This window comes from Pseudophryne corroboree, chromosome 4, assembly GCF_028390025.1.
Source record: "Pseudophryne corroboree isolate aPseCor3 chromosome 4, aPseCor3.hap2, whole genome shotgun sequence".
Classification (NCBI taxonomy): Eukaryota; Metazoa; Chordata; class Amphibia; order Anura; family Myobatrachidae; genus Pseudophryne; species Pseudophryne corroboree.
The window spans coordinates 578,512,538-578,533,374 of NC_086447.1; the positions used below are offsets into that span (position 1 = coordinate 578,512,538).

General features: G+C 39.0%; 1 long non-coding RNA gene across 2 annotated transcripts in view; it reads right to left on the reverse strand.

Annotated features, from left to right (window-relative positions):
- Positions 1-5,750: 5,750 nt before the first annotated feature.
- LOC134909985 (uncharacterized) overlaps positions 5,751-20,837 on the reverse strand; it is an 85,125-nt gene continuing 70,038 nt past the window's right edge. The window contains exons 3-5 of one of the 2 annotated variants that reach the window (XR_010176075.1): positions 17,783-17,835; positions 9,224-9,606; positions 5,751-6,432 (exon numbers count right to left, since the gene is read on the reverse strand). This is a non-coding gene — a long non-coding RNA (uncharacterized LOC134909985). Of the gene's footprint in view, positions 6,433-8,374; positions 9,607-17,782; positions 17,836-20,837 lie in introns of those variants that run through there. The other variant, XR_010176074.1, reaches the window with a different exon arrangement.

Genomic DNA, 20,837 nt, shown 5'->3' on the forward strand with positions numbered 1-20,837 from the left:
ATATTTATACCTGACCAGTCAGCTAGAGAGAGAGATGTACTGTATCATGCAGTGTAAACAGTGGACAAGTAGAAAGTTGCCCATAGCAACCAATCAGTTTTGAGGTGGACTTTATCAAGTTCATTCTTCAAAATGATGGGTAGAAGATGATTAGTTTAAATGGGAAACTTCTCCACTGATCCACTCTTTACACTTCTTGATACATCTCCCCCATAACTTGAATTTTAGTGCCCGGGGGAGAAGAAAACTGACAAGCTGGCCCATTCTTCGGCACTGGGCAATTAAGAAGTGTGTTAGAGACCTTGGTTCCTCACCCCTAATGTATAAAAGCAAACCTTGCTAGGTGATTGTTTACTGTGCTTTGTAGCTAACCCAGTCATCACTGCTCTCTGTACAGTCTCACAGTGTACAGATTCTGCCTTGCCGCATGCAGGGGCGGATCTAGATTTGAATTTCTTTTTTTTTTTTGGGGGGGGGTTAATGATCTCTCATTCCTGTACTGGCACCTCCTCTTTCTAGTCCCAACTCCTCGCCTTTACAGTGGGTTTTTTTTTCCAGTTGTCACAGTTTTAATTTTTATTTCCATATTTCTTACACCTTTTTTTCGCAGATTAGTAGCTGATATATGTAGCCACTATAAAGAGATATATCATGTACATACGACCCTTATCACATGCATACTGGCATATATTAAAGCCATATGCATGATGTACTTATGCACAGGACAGCTCTTTGGATAACAGCTGTCCCATGCAAAGTTATTACTTCTGGGTTTATGGCAGTCGGCCAGCACGAGGGGGGCAAAGAGGGATATAAAGGATCCCTCTCCAGTGATTTCTGCGAACAGAAGCCCATAGGCTTCTATAGGTAATGCATATGGGAAATACGGTCAAACCTCTGCAGCTTTGACCGCATTTTAGCGTTAGTACTTCCTGCCCTGTGTATGTGTGAGTGTGTAACCTACATGTCACACCATATCTTTGTGTACATGACCAATGTGAAGTATGCTAGATGCATCTATAGTCTATATAAATCACAGTCGACAGCAGGAAGCAAAGATGAGAGCATAGCTGCCTGGCACACTGCAGGGCAGTCAGCATGCCCCCTCCAGACACATGCGGGAAGTTCCTCCTGCACAATGCACAGGACACACAGCACCAGACTCTTTCATTAGGAACAGGAAGGTGCCAATAGTAATGTGCCAAACCCCATTCCCTCAGACTCAGTGCCTGGCTTGTGCAGGAGTGGTGCTGTATGCAGGCTGGGTGAGAGCTGCACCCAGTAATAACTTTCTGGATACTGCAGCCCTCTTCCCATCACTTCTGAGTTCCTTGCACAATGCAGCGGCAGCTGACGACAGCCTAATCAATCATTCAAAAGAGTTGATCGCTTGTTGTAAAAGAAAGATAAGGGAAAGGGCGCGTCCTCAGCCAGTTCAGTGCAGGATTGTGGAGAGAGGTCCCCCTTAAATCCGCCAATGGCCACATTACAGTGCCAGATGACCAAATAGGCAGAGTAGGCACTGCCTTTTAGGGGACCCACGACTACGGACCAAAATAATACTGATTTAATCTTCAAAGAAAATTACAATAATTTATTCGTAATTTGTTTCCAAAAGATAGAAACAATTAATCCACTCAAAGAAATGAAACCTTTACATTAAAGACTCTATAGAGAAAATACTGTATTAATGTAATGTATCCATTAACAACTTAATGTACATAAACCATAGATATCAGATTCACATTACAGTTTCCAGATCGTAGCCTGTTGGTTGGTAAAAGCAAAAACGTATTAGGAGATAATTTGGATAATTTGCCCTGAGATTTTGACTGCCTAGGGACCTCCACAGGGTTTAATCCAGCACTGCTGCATGGTTATTTTCATTCTGTTTGTTCCTTATATTGATGTGTACCATGTGTACCATTTTACTGCTAAGGTTCAGACATCACTCCTACCTGACCATTGGCTACAACTTGTCCACAGAGTACCATACCTCTGTTACAGCTACTGACCATGCTTCTTCCTGCCCCTTATGTGACTGCTAGTATTGTATATTAGATCATTGGAACTGTCCCTGACCATGCTTTTTGCCTTCCACTTTGCAACTGCCACTATTGCCTTTATGCAGACCAGCTTTGAACTGTTTAGACTACACTCATTATCTGCTCCATACTATACTGCGGGGAGATGTATCAAAGGTTCTAAAGAGGATAAGCAGAGTAGCAATCAATAAGCTTCTAGATATAATTTATATAATTATTATAATTATTATAATTTATATAATTTTTCATTGTATAAATTAATAGGTAGAATCTGGTTGCTATGGGCACTTCACCTGTCCTCCTTAGAAGATTTAATATATTTCTCCCAAAGCGAGAAAACGAATATAGTGTTAGAGTCCCTTTAAATTCCTCTAAACTGCAAATGGACAATTTTAGTTAATAAGCATACATGTAAAATGCAGTGTTCAGAATTATCTGACTTTACACTATGGATCTGATTCTGAGCTGTCACGTAAGTGTATAAGCGGGTCATATCTTGCTGATTTCTGCATACTAGAAGAGAACGGTGACTGCAATTGTGCCGGATCCACCCACTCTTCTGGGGATCCGGGGGACTACATGAAAAATCATCAGTCTACCACACCTTCCGGAAGAGTAGGTACAGTAAGTATCATTTAGCCAAGTGAGTGAGTACAGCTGTAGGTTGCACTATAACAAATATAATGGCTTCTTAAGCCAGCCATACACTGCACAATATCGTGCAAACCAGTCAATCAAACAACTAGTTTGAACAATTATCAGTGAGTGTATGGATCTCAGCTGACTCCAAGCATAGAATGGCGATGGCCTCCATAAATTGTGCCGTGAATGGAGGTGCTCCGATTATCATGCAGTTTCTCTTCCACTGTTACGTTTGCTGGTCACCTGCACTATTGTGCGCTATTGTGAAGCAACTGTTAGTCATTTGTGTACTGAACTATTGCGATTCTCAGGGAAAAGTAACATAATACAACCTACTGTACCTTCATCTCCAAAACTTCTGAATATTTTATTTTCAACTTTAACTAGAACCTAGAAAAGAACTTCATTATTATTGTGCTTTAACAGAGCTCGGTTGTAAGTAAGTGAAAACAAAATGCTTAAACAATATTTACTGCATGAACATTTTGATGTTTTTATGCTGAAGGATGGAAAGCTGGAGGGCAGAGAGAGACAAGTCATCAGTACAATACAGTACAATTGATTACACACACAGTTATACTGCCATGATTATTACCAATGTTTCAACGAATATCCTTGTTTGTAATGAAAATCATTACTTGGTATTTCAATTACGTTCTTGACAGAAAAAAGTAAACAGTAGAATTGTAAATACAAAAGCAATTTTAAGTGAGGCTGAGATTTAAGCAAGTACAACAGACACAGGGGATTTAGTCAAAAAGTCAGCAATGTCGGCAAACACCAGAATGTCAACAGTTATGTCAACATTATTAAGATGCCAGTGGGCAACATGTTGACATTCTCAGAATGTTAACAGGTGAAATATTGACATTGTCAAAATGTTGACATTAGGGTTAGGCTACGGGGGCAGGTTAGGGGTAGGCTATGGGTGGTGGGGAGGCTAGGCACTAGAGGGAGGGGGAGGGGTAGGTATTAGGGCAAAAATATGCACTGTAATCCTGGAGGATCTGAGGCCTGACCTCGAAGTGATGATCACATGACTGTCGAGGCTTGGAAGATGTCTCTGGAGCCACTACAGCCATCTGGAGCAGTTAAGATACTTCTTGGACAATAGAGATGATATGTTGACTTCCTAACATGTCGACACTTCATCACTGTCTAAATATTAACATATCAACATTCTAGACAAGAGTTTTCTGTTGGGATTGGGGAATCAAGATATTTAAACTTCTGTAATACTCCAGATTCCCTGACCCGGCCACTGGGGGATTGGGAAATTGCTGCAATACAGTATGTTGCTAATGTATGGGGCCTTCAGGTGTGGACAGATCTACATCAAATATTTTTATATTTATAATTAGGTATTTTAGCATAGGAAACAACTACTTATCTGAAGTTTACAGAATGTTTGCAATCTTGAAATCAGTGCCTGAATATTAAAGTCTGCTTTCACAATTTCCTCTTTGAACTCAGGTTTCTGTGGCATGCGATGGGATTGACTAGAATCATCATGAGATGTTCTCTATTAAGTGTGTGTTGAGCCACCACTTGTTTCACAGATTTGTTCTGTCTTTCAAACTGGCATTTTTTTTCCAGGTATTTCACGTTCTCACAAAGGGAGTACAGTTCAACAACAACATGTTCAGCTGAGCTATGTGCATCTTCTTCAGACCTGGGAGTATGCACATACATGTGTGCTTGGAGGCATTATTGTACATGCACATGTGCACATTTGTTTGTATCCACTATTTTCTGAGTCATTTGTGTCCATTTTGCTACAACTCAGCATCAGTATACTACGGATGTGTTAAAAATTAAAATGTCATGTGACATGTAGCCAAGAAAAGTAAGTAGAATAGCAACCCTACAATTTATGTTTGCCCCTGCCTTATTAGTATTATTATTGGCACACGGTGATTCTAGCACATTACCCTAATATTTATATTACAGGCAATCCTGCCTAACCTGGTACGTTCTTTTGGAGTCTCAGATTCTTCAATTTACAATGTTGCTCCTAATTGCCATTTCTATTTGAAGCACAACTTGATTCTACTTAGTGTATAACACAGGCATAATATTTCTAGCACTCCAAGGAACATTTATAATAGATGCAAAATTATATTGCATCCCATACCTGATCATTTTCTTTTATTTGTTATATTCTTATATTATAAATCAAACATTCCCACAGGATCCTTAGCCAAATGTAGATAATGTAATTTAACTGCTACTGTAAAATTTAAATGAGTTTATACTTTAATTATTATTATAGGGTGTATTTTTAAATGTAGTACAAACACATTTTTAGTTGTTCATTAAGGGAACCGGAGAGAGAATTGATACTTAAAAGTATGTTGTTTTTAATATGCAGTTTTCATCTAATAAAAAACTGTTAACAAATACAGATTTATTCAATATACTGTTCTTGCAATACATTCAGATCTCTTCCCTTGTCATGTGCAATCAAATGGAATTCTTGTAGTATTTCAAAATAATATTTTTATTATGTTTATTCAGTTTTATTCCAATGCCTCCTAGCAAGGCTCATGATTCATTTACTTGGAGCATAAACTTCTACATGCACAGGTTCTGAACTGCAGATAGGCATGAGAGGCCAGCAGCTAGGGCATCCATTCTGTAGGGCTGGCAGGCTGCCACGTGTTTCCTTATTTCACCACAATTGTGTTCTTTCCACTTAAAAAAACCCCAAATATTTCAGTAATTGATTAATATTGTGAAAATGTTTAGCTGAAGGGTCACTGCCACTAATTGTGAAAAATGCATGTACAAGGGGTGGCTATTATTATTTTTGCACCATAAGTGTCTTTGAGACCATGCTAAAATATAAATATTTTTAATTATATTCACTGATTCCAGGTGATTATTAATTTTGTTCAATGACACATTTTTTTCCTTAAGAATTTTTTCCGTTCACTCATCTTACTATCTTCTACTTATTTATTTGAGTAATACTTATTTATTTAAGCAATAAAATACAGTTGAAAAATAAAAACAGACATTTTAACACAAGTGCATATATGTCATAATATGAAAATTCTTAAAGATTGCATGGACACGTCCAATGCATAAGGAGCGCGCTCGTACAGTGCCCATGCAACTGGGAGCACTATAGATGTAGATTGAGTTTGTCTCACTTGGCACGTTTCATTTTGTATGTGGTGGTGGTAGTGACACGGCCACAACGTACGCATGCATAGGCGGATTTGGGGGGGAGGTACCCCTGTTATTTAGGAAACCTTTATTTTATTATATTCAAGTGCAGCAACAGTTATCAAAGGTACGTGCTGGTACTGAGGAGGGGGGCATCCATCCATGTCAGCAGCACTGCAGTCAGGGACATGCAGGCAATGGGCAAATAGTATTAATTTCCTCAACGCACTGCACCCCATAACACTGACTTGCTCCCCCCCTCCACCATGCCTGCAACACCGCACAGTGGTTCTGCACTTTAATAAAATTAAAATGTTCCTAAATGACAGGGGAGCCCATTATTATGTGCCCCATTGCCCATGTGTGCCTCTGACATCCCCCCCCCCAATTACCCATGTGTGGTCCTTACCCTCGCTTGACCTGCTCTGTGGCTGACAATAGAGACGATTCAATGCATAGATTTGCTAGTTTGCTAATTACCCAATTAACGTGATAGTGAGACAATTCATAGCCTACATTACTCGGAGGATTAACTACTGGCATGGTCCCCCAGTTTTTGACAAGTAGATCTGTTCTGCAGATGAATAAAAAAAAAATATATTTAATGAACAGTTTTGAAGGGAAAAATCATCAGTTAAGTGGTTAAAGGAATGCATCAGTGAAAACCCAAATTAAATCAGTTCAGTAATTCTCGCATTTATAGTGAACATGCATACAAACAAACTGTTTTATATATAGATATAGATCGATGTGTGTGTGTGTATTGTGTGTGTATATGTGTGGTGTGTGCATTCTATTATGGGCCACAAGGTGTCCTCGCACAATTTTTTTTATTTTGTTTCCTAATTAGCCAATTAACATGATAATGAGATGATTCACGTTACTCGGAGGATCTGAAGGAACATTTCAGTGAAAACCCATCTAAATCGGTTCAGAAGTTCTCAAGTTTACCCTGCACATACATACAAATCAACAATATTTTATATATGTGTGTGTGTGTGTGTGTGTGTGTGTGTGTGTGTGTGAGTGAGTGAGTGAGTGAGTGTGTGTGTGTGTGTGTGTGTGTGTGTGTGTGTGTGTGTGTGTGTGTGTGTGTGTGTGTGTGTGTAGAAAGAGGCACTCAATCATCATAATCATATAGAAAAAGTATTTTCAATTTATTTTCACCCAAAGGAGGGCATTCAAATCACATAACCGGTAGTGGCTCAGCATAAACATATGCAGAACACTTGTATCAATTATTGCACTAAAAGTGCATCAGCAACATATAGTGAAGATTACTTAGAAGGTCATAGTGAATAGTTCAAACCAGTCAGACCATTGACCTCGGAACCTAAAAGACCGTTCAAGACCTGCGCATCATGTCAACGCCACCTTCCACAATCCAGAGCCATCTGAAACCCATCTGACTGGTTTGAACTATTCATTATACATGTGTAATATATTTAACATTTTATAAAATTGTACTGTTCTGTAAATGTCTCATTACAAAGAGAATGGACATTATGGGGTACAGTATATTAATTATCTAGTTTTAGACTCAGTAATTATAAATTCTTATCACACTTATCATGGCAATAAGAAATTAAGGTTCCAACACTCAAAGGGGAATTAAGGTTCCAACACTCAAAGGGAGCAAGGGCTCCAAGTGATGTGTGATCACTAATGTTGTTACATTAGTTCTACTTTCGGACCCCACCACATAACTACAGATCTCTCTCGCACTAACTACTGCATTGTGTACTGTTGTCCAAAGGCTACAATGGATAATGCCATCTAAAAGTGGTAAGTACTGCAATTAAGTAGTCCCCATAAAAGTCTATGAGGGCTGCTTTTGCAGTTTTAAACTGCTGATTGCAGCAGATATCTCCACTAGATATTATTTATTATTTATTACCAGTTATTTATACAGAGCACACATATTCCGCAGCGCTTTACAGAGAATATTTGGCCATTCACATCAGTCCCTGCCCCAGTGGAGTTTACAATCTATATTCCCTATCATATGTACACACATTAATGGTAGGGTTAATTTTGTTGGGATCCAATTAACCTACCAGTATATTTTTGGATTGTGGGAGGAAACCAGAGTACCCGGAGGAAACCCATGCAAGTGCGGGGAGAATATACAAACTCCACACAGTTAGGGCCATGGTGGGAATCGAACCCATGACCTCAGTGCTGTCAGGCAGTAATGCTAACCATTACACCATCCATAGATACATCTCAGGGATACTTATTATTTGCAGGTACCCCCAATAATGTACGTAAATATGCCCTATTGTCTGAAGTCATGCTATGACCTTGCTAAACCATTTTATCTATCCTTTTGTTGCTATATTATTTAAAACAGTTTGAATTCAGATTTAGAAGACTACATTTAATATCGAACACATTTAAATTGCACTGGGACCATATATAGGATGTAAAGCGCAACAGAATTTGCTGCGCTATATAAGAAACTGTTAATAAATAAATAATAATTGCAATAATTATTTATTATTGATACTGTCCTTATTGCATTTAAATAATATACTGATGAGTCATCCGGTATTAGTATTACTGAGTCTGTGTATAAAGTTTAAGAAAATCTGTAAACAACGAAAATCTGAACACACAAAAAAGAATCATATACTAGCTGTTCTACCCGTTCTTCGCATAGGAGTTTCTGATTTTCACGGTTCTACATATAAATGAGTGTTAAAAATTTGGTAAATCTATAAAAATGTAAATTTGAAACGTCTTAATGTAAGTAAATATTAATCCATGTTTCTTGGCGTTACCCGAGGTGCACCCGTAGCAGATACAGTAAAAAGTGACAGGACCATTTTTGTAGTTTATTAAATTCTGCACACTGGAGGTGCAATCCAAATTTTGATCCGATTGTCCGTTTCAGCGTTATCGTTCAGGGAATGCAAGCCACACATCGGTAATGATGTCATTATGTCAACCCCCTTTTCATCCCCTTAGGGGTGGTTTATTAAAATTCTAGTTACTTAATTTTCCTATTTCCCACCTGAAGAATACCTATGTTAGATTTCAGCTTCCTAACATATTGGGAAGTAAGAGAATTAGTGATGAGTGAGTGAGTGTGTGAGTGAGTGAGTGAGTGAGTGAGTGAGTGAGTGAGTGAGTGAGGAATTTCATTTCACATTTATATATATATAGATAAAACAGCTTTCAATTTCATACCTGACAATCTGTTAATGTTCTACTAAGTTAAGGTTACTGCTTACCAATTTATTACTGATGGGTATCCTTTTACCAAGATTTTGTCTGTTTCCTGCATTTAAATGTACAGTACTTTATATATGTATATAGATAGGTAACGAACATAAAGGCTCAGTTCTCATATGTACATTTACCTGTCGTTCATGCAATGCATAGGCAAAAACGGTGAGTTCATGAAATTTATTGTAGAAGATTATAATGTAATTAACGTCCTTATCATCAAGATCCTCATCAGTGATCGGAGGTAGTCCTTCCAAAAAAATGTTTTGTGGAGGCCCAAACAGAGCAGGCACTTCAGCCACAAAAGTATCAGTCAGTATTCGTTTAACGGTGCATGTCCTTCTTCATATCCAACATAAGTATGGGAAGGAGGTCCCAAGGAAAATTCCATTTTACATCTCTTTTTCGTTTTTGCACCGCTGTGTTGCAATGTTTCATAGATTATGCTATACACGGCCACGTATTTGTGCTGCTGCTCTGTCGCTTAGTAACCATCCAGTTCGCTGCAGCCTTTGGCCTAAAATGGATGAAAACAATATTGTGAACCGTGGTCAAAATTGACTGGAAATGACTGGAAATTAATGTTATTGTGGTTAATAATACTGTATGAACAAAAACACCCCCAAATTCTGTGATTTTTACTGTTTATATGATTTTTTGACAAAAATACAGATCCAAAACTAAAACCAAAACACACAAGGGCGGTTTTAGAAAAACCAAATACAGATCCAAAACACGAGGGAGATACAGATCCAACACCAAAGTCAAAACCAAAACACGAGGTTGGGCGCACATCTCTAAATATATGTCTAGGGTAGTTTCCAAGTTCTTCTGCAGTTCCCCCAGACTAGCTCCAATGCTGTGGATTGGTGCCCACATCTGATATAAGGCATTCAGCTCAGGCAGGATGTCCCTACTGCCACATCTAATGGCTTACTGTGATCGCTGGCCCTAGATATGTCGGAATTATGACATACAGTACATTGCAATTTGTATGATGCATGTTATAGCTGCTTCATGCTAATTATGTCCACTTCATGGACTGGCCACCTGCACTCTAACATCAAGCAGTTGTAAACCCCCATCTAGAAATCTTGCATTTGCCACTGTAATGTGAGAAAAGCACATTGTACAATAAATGCAGAGATGATGTGAATGCATTTTTTTAAATCCAATGCAATGAAAATACATGAGGAAAAGCCATAGAGACCAGTGATCCCTGGGACAACTCTTTTTTGCCTTTGGTTTAAATGTGCTTAGACTGACCTTTGTCCATGATAAATACTCTCTGGGCAAATGAAAGTGATTGGAGCCATGGGCTTATTCTCTAGCCTCCACTTGGCAATACCATGATTAAAAGGTGAACAGCAGAAAAACTGGGACACACATTTTCTGATTCTCAAAATCACTTTCTTAACTGTGTTCATCATTATAATAAAAGCAAGAGAAACTACTTGCAAAGATGACAGGTTTCCATTAGTTACATGTCTATTGTGTATGTCTAGCACAAACAGCAGTAAATAGTTATAGCAGCCAGATGTAGTGTATCATATGCTTAATATTTCATATTGTATATTCTCCTTGGTCAACGCTGAAGAATTCAAAGCAATCCATAGTAGCTCCCAGTATGATTCTATTGAGCCCTTGATGTGCAGGTAGTTTGAAGGTACACGCAGAGTTATGAGTCTTTGTAGTATAAGATCATAGGTCCACATTTACTTTTGAAGTGCAATATATTTCCAGCAAAATCAATGCATTTATTAAAGATACAAGATGCAGGTACTCAAAATATTACATTTATTTGACCATGATGTATACGATGACTGGTATGGGGCTTTAATAGTTGCATCTATCAGTATTACTTGCTCATACTTTTTTTTTAATCTTTTGTAAGTGTAACTATTACATTGTTTAAACAAATACTATAAAATTTGTCACTTTGTGGTACTTTATTTTTTACTTAAACTTTATTATTCTGGGTGTCCTGGTGATATTCATTGTTGACCAAATGGATAAGAGTTTAAATAAGACTGAATAATTACAGAATCCTATGATATACCTGCACGGGATATAGTCAAAAGGTCAACAATAATAATTGACATTCATAATGTTGACACCACAATGTCAACAGTTATGATGTTGCCATTGATAAAATGTACACAGACAACATGGTGACACACCCAAAATTTTGACAGGTGAAATTCTAACATTGTCAGAATGTTGACATTAGGATTAGGCTACGGGATGGCATGGTTAGGCATAGCTGAGAAATACTAACTGGAACACCAGAGCAGTGACGTCAGGCCCGGAAGATGCCGCTGCAGCCATCAAGAGGAGGTAAGACACTGCTGGTAACATTTTGTACACAACCTCTTAAACTCTTAAACTAGAAAGGTTAAGATTGGGAGTTGTATTGCTTCAGAACACAGTGATGTTTTTTTTATTGGTTTACACTGTTTATTTTTATGTTTATGTAACATTTTGAATTTGGATCAGGTTTGTGTGTATATGGGAAACTGCAAGCATAGTGCCTAAACATAAATATTCTATATTTTTATTTTTCACATGATATATTTAAGTTGAAGATTTAACCTAACAATCGCTCTTTTCCTGGTTCTATTTTATTTTAGGGTTATGTTAGTAATGACCATAGATACAAGGATGGTACTTAACATTTTGCCCACATCCACTGCCCATGGGTGAATCTAGGCTTTCTACCCTGAACAAGTATTGACTCAGCAACCAACCCCTTCTCCCTCCAGTAGGTAGGTAGTAGTCATATCCTCTACCCTCCTACCATATACAGTGCTACTAAAAGCATCACAATGTCAGCAATATAATGCATATAACATGACAGTGACCACCATATGATACAGAGAACATCACAGTAGCTGCCATATAAATTAGAACGCATCACAGTGACCACCATATAATATAAAGAACAATAGTGACCACTATACAAACCATAGCGCATCAGTGGTGGCCATATAATAGACAGTTTTTTTTGCTTATCTTGCAACATTATACTCTCATCATAATTATCCCTTCCTCAAAAACTATTAAGTATTTTAGCATCATTTCTAATTTAAAATAATTAACCCCTCTACAATAATTTCCTATATAATGCCTAATATGAATTGGTCTCAACATCATCAAATAATTCCATTTATACACATTAACCTCCTAAGTACCTGCCTCCATCTCATAAAAAAGCCTTCATTTTAATTAGCCACACTGAAGCATTAACACTTTACTCCCTTATTCTTACTATAACTGCTATAAGCTATACCCCAGTGGTGTGCAGTGAAGTGAGGCAGGTGAAGCAGAGCCTTTCCTGTCATACTAATGTATAAGCTAGAGTTTTAACTACAGAAAGTATGTTAAAAATAAAAAGACTATATTATAAATATCTTCTTTGTATTATTGTAATCATTTTTATAGTCAAACTCTGGAGTAAAAATCTGTGGCAGTGCCTCATCTGCATATCTTTTCTGCACATCTTTAATCAAAATGCACCAAATTCCCAGCAGCATATACTACTGTACCTGTGTATTATGCCCACATGCACCATTTGGCTAATATATTGTTTGTAAATCTGGCTCTGGTACTAACCAGTGCCTCTTGGGCCATTTACCTCTGTGCATGTCCTTGCTATACCCTATGCCCCCCCTCCCTCTATACCCTAAATTAGATGTTGGGAACCTCTACTATTCCTCTCCTGTTGCTGCCACTGAGTTAAGGAAACATACTGTAGATCTGCTGCCAGTCAGGCAGGTCCACCAAGACTGTAGAGAGTGAGGAAGAGAAGGTGCCATGCAGAATGGGGCCCCTCCTCTTCCTATTGCTGTAGAGCACGGCACCTGGGAGTGGCTATGTGCAAATTTCCTGCTCAGTGCTCACCACTTCTCCAGCGATGGAGGCTGCAACTCTAGATCTTGCATTCTTCCTGCGGTATTGGCTTGATGGAAATATTAATGCTGAGCCAGGCAATAGGGGAAGAGGCTCCAAATCATACAGCGCACAACTGATGCCAGGACCGATGCATCTGACAATGGCAGAGGGACAGCGGAATGTGACACATATGATATCCCAAAATGTAATTTCACTGCAGGATTAATTAAATTGATGATTTAACACTAAACAAATTTTACTGAATGGAATTAATGGGCTGATGTTATACACATAGTTTTCTTAGGTGGAACTATTTGCACGGGTTTATGTATGTATTATGTTTTTATTCTGTAAATTAATGGATCTGAGACTGGGCTCTAAAGAATAGTTAATAATGGCTGCAATTACTGTAGAACTGGGAACACAATTATGTTAAGATTTACTTTCCTTGCTCTTCAAATAAATAAAAAATAAACTTACACCACATTCCCAGCTGCAATAAAATTTACAGTATCTTGCCCTGAGCAAATTCACAATTTTTGGAAAACAGACTTGTTACTTCTCGATACCTTAAGTCTTCTTAAATTTTATAAGACTTGAGAAAATTGTATATATACTTTTTATGACATATGAAAAACACTACTTTTTGTAATACCTGTTTTCCACTCCAATAACAAGTGCTTATCCTTTATGTAGCCTAAATAAATTTAGATGGGCAAGACCACTGTGCTGTTTTACCAGAGTCACAACCTTTGAAATGTGTCATTTCAGACTGATCACCTCATCTACAAGACATGTTCCAATTTTTATCTGGTCATATCGCTGACAAGCAATATGTAACCTCCTGTTGGAGGATGAACACCTCTAAGATCTGTCATCTGTGACTGATAACCTAGATAATATGCACTGCACACACAGGATAACCTTTGCCATTTTCTGCTAGACAAATTGGCTAACTTTTTTATGAATTTCTGGAAGCTATCATACTTGCCATGTCATACTCAATAATGTTATTTAAACAGCAGATATTCAGGTGCTTCAGATTTTTTTTATTTATTTGAAGAGTAAGCATGGCTTTTTAGATTGCATTTTAGGTTTTAAAATTGCCTATGGAACAGTAAATGATAAGCTGCCTTATTCATCTTCACAGTTCAATTCTTGTTTCATTATTATTGCCTCTCAGGTTAATTTGTGGTCATTTCACTGGCTTTTGAATTTATAAGAAAGGTCTCAAGCTATAAAAGAAATTATTTGGACCTACATTTGCACAAGGCAAATATGACCCTAAGAAAAATGCACATTAAAATGTGATTATTCTGCATGTGTGTCTGCATAGCCGGAAATGATTCCATACACATTTTAATTAGAAGCACATTTTCAAGTTATACTGTATTTATACACAAAATCTCCATGAGTTCATGCTAAAGAAACAGCAAACCATAACATAATGAATTTGTTCTTACGTATTTCTTTATGCAATTATATGGTTTAAAGTGTCTTTAGTGAATATATTTCTCTACAATAGTTCTTACAATTTGCTGTTACTAGGAATTAGCAGTCTTATTTCCCCTTTGCTGCATAATTGGTTATATCTTTATTCCTATTTTGTAAGACTATAAAATCAACAAACATCTAAACAGGTAAAACAGAAAAAATAATGGTAATCAGTAAACACATAAAGAGACACAGCTAATTAGGGAATCTTTAAGCAAACTTTAAGCAAAAGTAAACTTGTTCATGTGCATCCTAAATATTTGCATTGCTTTAAAAAAAAAAAAAAAACCCAAAAATAACAACAAACATATTTGGAAGTTCACGCTGACTGTATTTAAAAACTGGAAAGGGGAGGGGGGGGGGGGGGGTAGCATGATGCGGGTTCTGAAAAAGAGGTGGATGTGCACGGGAAGTGTGTCTGAGTATGGGGATATGTTTGCAGACAGTGTGTGGGGTGAGGGTCGGGGCATTATGTGTGTTTGGGGCAAAATAATATTGGTGTTGTATAAGGATAGTATGTTCAGCATGCTTGAACCTGGTTTGATAAAAATGGTTTCCATATTATGTTGGACATGTGTTACCAACATGGGAAAATTTCTGCATAAGTGGTGGAGCTGCCTATGACTCATCCTCTTCTGGATTGAGATTAGATCCCCTGTTAATTCTGAGACCCACTTTACTGTGCATTTTAGCCCTAAACACTTCCTATTGCCTCTCGATTTTCCAGAAGCCACTCGTTCTCAACATAAGTTAATCAGACATATATTGCAGGATTCAAATGCGCGCCTGTCCCTCCCCCCCCCCCCCCCCTATCGAGCCTGCCGGTGGTATTCTAATGCTACTGCCGACGGGCGCGACAACTTAATTTCAGCTCGCTACCCCCGGAGGTAGCATGCTGAAATGCATGTGAAGAGACTCATTTGGACGCCCAAACGGGTCTCTTCACGATCACGCCCACTACTGTAGTCAGGTTTAGGAGCTTCACTCGATCAGCGCGATAACGGGGCACCTTTGCATATCACCGCTCTATCTCCCATCACTTTAGACGGGAGATAGCGGGTGCGATATTATTTGAATCTTGCCCATAGTGTCAGCAGAAACATGTCAATTGGCGGTGAATTGGAAGCGAATGGAAGTCTCTGCTATCCAACATATAATAGCTCAGATTTGGCACTCCTAAACCATGGAATATATGATAAGAATCCTGTGATTCCTCTAGGAGCTTTTGTAAAACCTTGGAGTCTTGGACCTCTTTTTCAATATACCTCCGATCCCTTTATGTCATAATTCCTGTCACTTGTTGCAGGAATGGGATCACTCTGTCTGATCTCTTTTGTTTCCTACTGTGAAATTGTTAAAATCGGTTGAGTGGACATCTTCATGGTTTGCTCATAAGCAGACCAGCAGTAGTCTCCTCCCATCAAGTTTTTTTTTCTTGCTTGTTGTGTATCTATGTATGATACATATATGTATTGCTACTTCTATTGTTATTTTCCTATTGAGCATCATAGCTTTCTATATGAAAGGGAAAATATACTGTATATACAATTCTGGTTACCAGCTACAAGATAACCATTGTATGACCAGGTGCTGAATAAAAAATATCTCCAACATTTGCCTAAATATTGGGATACACACCTGCCAGTGTCTGAATGGTAATAAAAGAACAATATACTCGAAGGGTGTCCCACTGCACTGCTGTATCAGTATATTTATATTTTTAAAAAATCTCTGCCTGAAAAGAAATGATAAAAGAAGAAGTAACATAGTAATATAGTAACATAATATCTAAGGTTGAAAAAAGACAACTTGTCCATCGTGTTCAACCTGTTTGTGGTCTCCTAAACGGTTTTATTTTAGGACTAGTTATATTATCTATAATGCTTGTCTAGCACCATATCCCTGAATATCCTTATCCAATAGGAATATATCTAACCCATTCTTAAAGGTGTTGACTGAGTCCGCCGTTACTACTCTCTCAGGCAGGGAATTCCAAACACGCATTGTCCTTACTGTGAAAAGACCTTTTCACCTCATTGTGCGGAAACTCCTCTCCTCTAACCTAAGCGAGTGTCCATGTGTCGTCTGTGCTGATCTTATTAAAAATAGGTCCCTCGCAAGTTCTGTGTATTGTCCCCTTATATATTTGTAGATGTTGATCATGTCCCCTCTTAGGCTCCTCTTTTCCAATGAAAACATGCCTAGCCTTGCAAGTCTTTCCTCGTATTCCAGCGTCTCCATGCCCTTAATTAGTTTGGTTGCTCGCCTCTGAACCTTTTCTAGCTCCAGTATATCCTTTTTGTAGTATGGTGCCCAAAATTGCACACAGTATTCAAGATGTGGCCTCACTAGTTATGTATATAATGGGAGTATAACACTCTCGTCCCTTGCATCAATTCCCTGTTTTATGCATGCTAATCTCTTATTAGCCTTTTTTGGTGCAATCCTACTTTGGGTACTGCTGCTTAGTTTGTTATCTATGTGATCACAGTACAGAATCCCCTAATATTACTCCATTTAGCATGTAGGTGTTATTTTTAGTCTTGCTACCACAGTGCATTACCTTACACTTGTCTGTATTGAATCTCATTCTCCATTTTGCTGCCCATGGTTTTAGTTTAACTGGGTGGTCTTCAGTATGCCGACTGACGGGATCCCGGCGCACAGTATACCGGCGCCGGGATCCCGACAGCCGGCATACCGACACTTATTCTCCCTCGTGGGGGTCCACGACCCCCTGGAGGGAGAATAAAATAGTGTGGCGCGCGTAGCGCACCATCGTGCCCATAGCGTGGTGAGCGCAGCGAGCCCGCAAGGGGCTCATTTGCGCTCACCACACTGTCGGTAAGCCAGCGGTTGGGCTCCCAGCGCCGGTATGCTGATTGCCGGGAGCCCGACCGCCGGCATACCATAGTGAACCTAATTTAACTAAGTCGTTCTGAAGAGACTCAGCATCCCCCCTCCGTATTTATAAGCTTACACAATTTGGTATTGTCAGCAAAAATTTACACCATGCTCTCTAGACCTACTGTTAGGTCGTTAATGAAGATGTTGAACAATAGTGGTCTAAGTACAGACCCTTGTGGCACACCACTTAGTACTTTAACCCAATTTGAAAATGATCCATTAACCACAATGCGCTGCTCCCTATTATCCAACCAATTTCTGACCCAAGTGCATATTGTGCTCCCTAGCCCTATTTCTTGAAGCTTATAGATAAGTCGCATGTGTGGTACTGTGTCGAAAGCTTTGGCAAAGTCTAAAAAAATTACATCCACCTCCTTACCCTGATCAAGTTTCACACTTACCGTTTCATAAAAGCCAAGTAAGTTGGTTTGACATGATCTGTCCTTCACAAGTCCTTTTAATGAAAAAAACAAAACAAAAACAAATGATTGGCAATAACTAAAAACTGTACTTATAAGCATAAAAACACAACATACAATCAATAAAATAAGGTATGTAAATGGTATGAATAGGTTGAGTATCCCTTATCCAAAATGCTTGGGACCAGAGGTATTTTGGATATCGTATTTTTCCGTATTTTGGAATAATTGCATATCATAATGAGAAATCATGGCAATGGGACCTAAATCTAAGCACAGAATGCATTTATGTTTCATATACACCTTATACACACAGCCTGAAGGTCATTTAATACAATATTTTTAATAACTTTGTGTATTAAACAAAGTTTGTGTACATTGAGCCATCAGAAAACAAAGGTTTCACTATCTCAGTCTCACTCAAAAAATTCCGTATTTCGGAATATTCCGTATTTCGGTATATTTGGATATGGGATACTCAACCTGTAGTAATTCATTTGTGGACAATCCAACATTATTAGTTCTCAGAAGATAAAAAAAAACTTTCAGGAGCTAAAGTATATATGTATACTGATTAGAGATGAGCGGGTTCGGTTCCTCGGGATCCGAACCCCCCCGAACTTCACCCATTTTACACGGTTCCGAGGCAGACTCGGATCCTCCCGCCTTGCTCGGTTAACCCGAGCGCGCCCGAACATCATCATCCCGCTGTCGTATTCTCGCGAGATTTGTATTCTATGTAAGGAGCCGCGCGTCGCCGCCATTTTCACTCGTGCATTGGAGATGATAGGGAGAGGACGTGCAGCGTTCTCTCAGTTGTGTTCAGTGTGCTGCAAATATCTGTGCTCAGTGTGCTGCAAATATCTGTGCTCAGTGTGCTTGCAAATATCTGTGCTCAATGTGCTAAAAATATCTACGTTCTCTGCCTGAAAAACGCTCCATATCTGTGCTCAGTGTGCTGCAAATATCTGTGCTCAGTGTGCTTTATTGTGGGGACTGGGGACCACCAGTATTATATAGTAGGAGGACAGTGCAGAGTTTTGCTGACCAGTGACTACCAGTATTATAAATTCTCTGCCTGAAAAACGCTCCATATCTGTGCTGCATTGTAGTATATAGTAGGAGGACAGTGCAGAATTTTGCTGACCAGTGACCACCAGTATTATATCAGTATGGTACAGTAGTCAACTGCTCTACCTACCTCTGTGTCGTCAAGTATACTATCCATCCATACCTGTGGTGCATTTTAGTTGTAGTGCGCAGTATATATAGTAGGAGGACAGTGCATAATTTTGCTGACCACCAGTATATAATATATAGCAGTACGGTACAGTAGGCCACTGCTCTACCTACCTCTGTGTGGTCAAGTATACTATCCATCCATACCTGTGGTGCATTTTAGTTGTGCGCAGTATATATAGTAGGAGGACAGTGCATAATTTTGCTGACCACCAGTATATAATATATAGCAGTATGGTACAGTAGGCCACTGCTCTACCTACCTCTGTGTCATCAAGTATACTATCCATCCATACCTGTGGTGCATTTTAGTTGTTGTGCGCAGTATATATAGTAGGAGGACAGTGCATAATTTTGCTGACCACCAGTATATAATATATAGCAGTACGGTACAGTAGTCCACTGCTCTACCTACCTCTGTGTCATCAAGTATACTATCCATCCATACCTGTGGTGCATTTTAGTTGTGTGCAGTATATATAGTAGGAGTACAGTGCAGAATTTTGCTGATCACCAGTATATAATATATAGCAGTACGGTACAGTAGGCCACTGCTCTACCTACCTCTGTGTTGTCAAGTATACTATCCATCCATACCTGTGGTGCATTTTAGTTGTTGTGCGCAGTATATATAGTAAGAGGACAGTGCATAATTTTGCTAACCACCAGTATATAATATATAGCAGTACAGTACAGTAGGCCACTGCTCTACCTACTTCTGTGTCATCAAGTATACTATCCATCCATACCTGTCGTGCATTTTAGTTGTGCGCAGTATATATAGTAGGAGTACAGTGCATAATTTTGCTGACCACCAGTATATAATATATAGCAGTACGGTACAGTAGTCCACTGCTCTACCTACTTCTGTGTCATCAAGTATACTATCCATCCATACCTGTCGTGCATTTTAGTTGTGCGCAGTATATATAGTAGGAGGACAGTGCATAATTTTGCTGACCACCAGTATATAATATATAGCAGTATGGTACAGTAGGCCACTGCTCTACCTACCTCTGTGTCATCAAGTATACTATCCATCCATACCTGTGGTGCATTTTAGTTGTTGTGCGCAGTATATACAGTAGGAGAACAGTGCATAATTTTGCTGACCACCAGTATATAATATATAGCAGTACTGTACAGTAGGCCATTGCTATTAATATATTACGGGCATATAATTCCACACATTAAAAAATGGAGAACAAAAATGTGGAGGGTAAAATAGGGAAAGATCAAGATCCACTTCCACCTCGTGCTGAAGCTGCTGCCACTAGTCATGGCCGAGACGATAAAATGCCATCAACGTCATCTGCCAAGGCCGATGCCTAATGGCATAGTAGAGAGCATGTAAAATCTGAAAAACAAAAGTTCAGTAAAATGACCCAAAAATCTAAATTAAAAGCGTCTGAGGAGAAGCGTAAACTTGCCAATATGCCATTTACGACACGGAGTGGCAAGGAACGGCTGAGGCCCTGTCCTATGTTCATGGCTAGTGGTTCAGCTTCACATGAGGATGGAAGCACTCATCCTCTCGCTAGAAAAATGAAAAGACTTAAGTTGGCAAAAGCACAGCAAAGAACTGTGCGTTCTTCTAAATCACAAATCCCCAAGGAGAGTCCAATTGTGTCGGTTGCGATTCCTGACCTTCCCAACACTGGACGGGAAGAGGTGGCGCCTTCCACCATTTGCACGCCCCCTGCAAGTGCTGGAAGGAGCACCCGCAGTCCAGTTCCTGATAGTGAAATTGAAGATGTCACTGTTGAAGTACACCAGGATGAGGATATGGGTGTTGCTG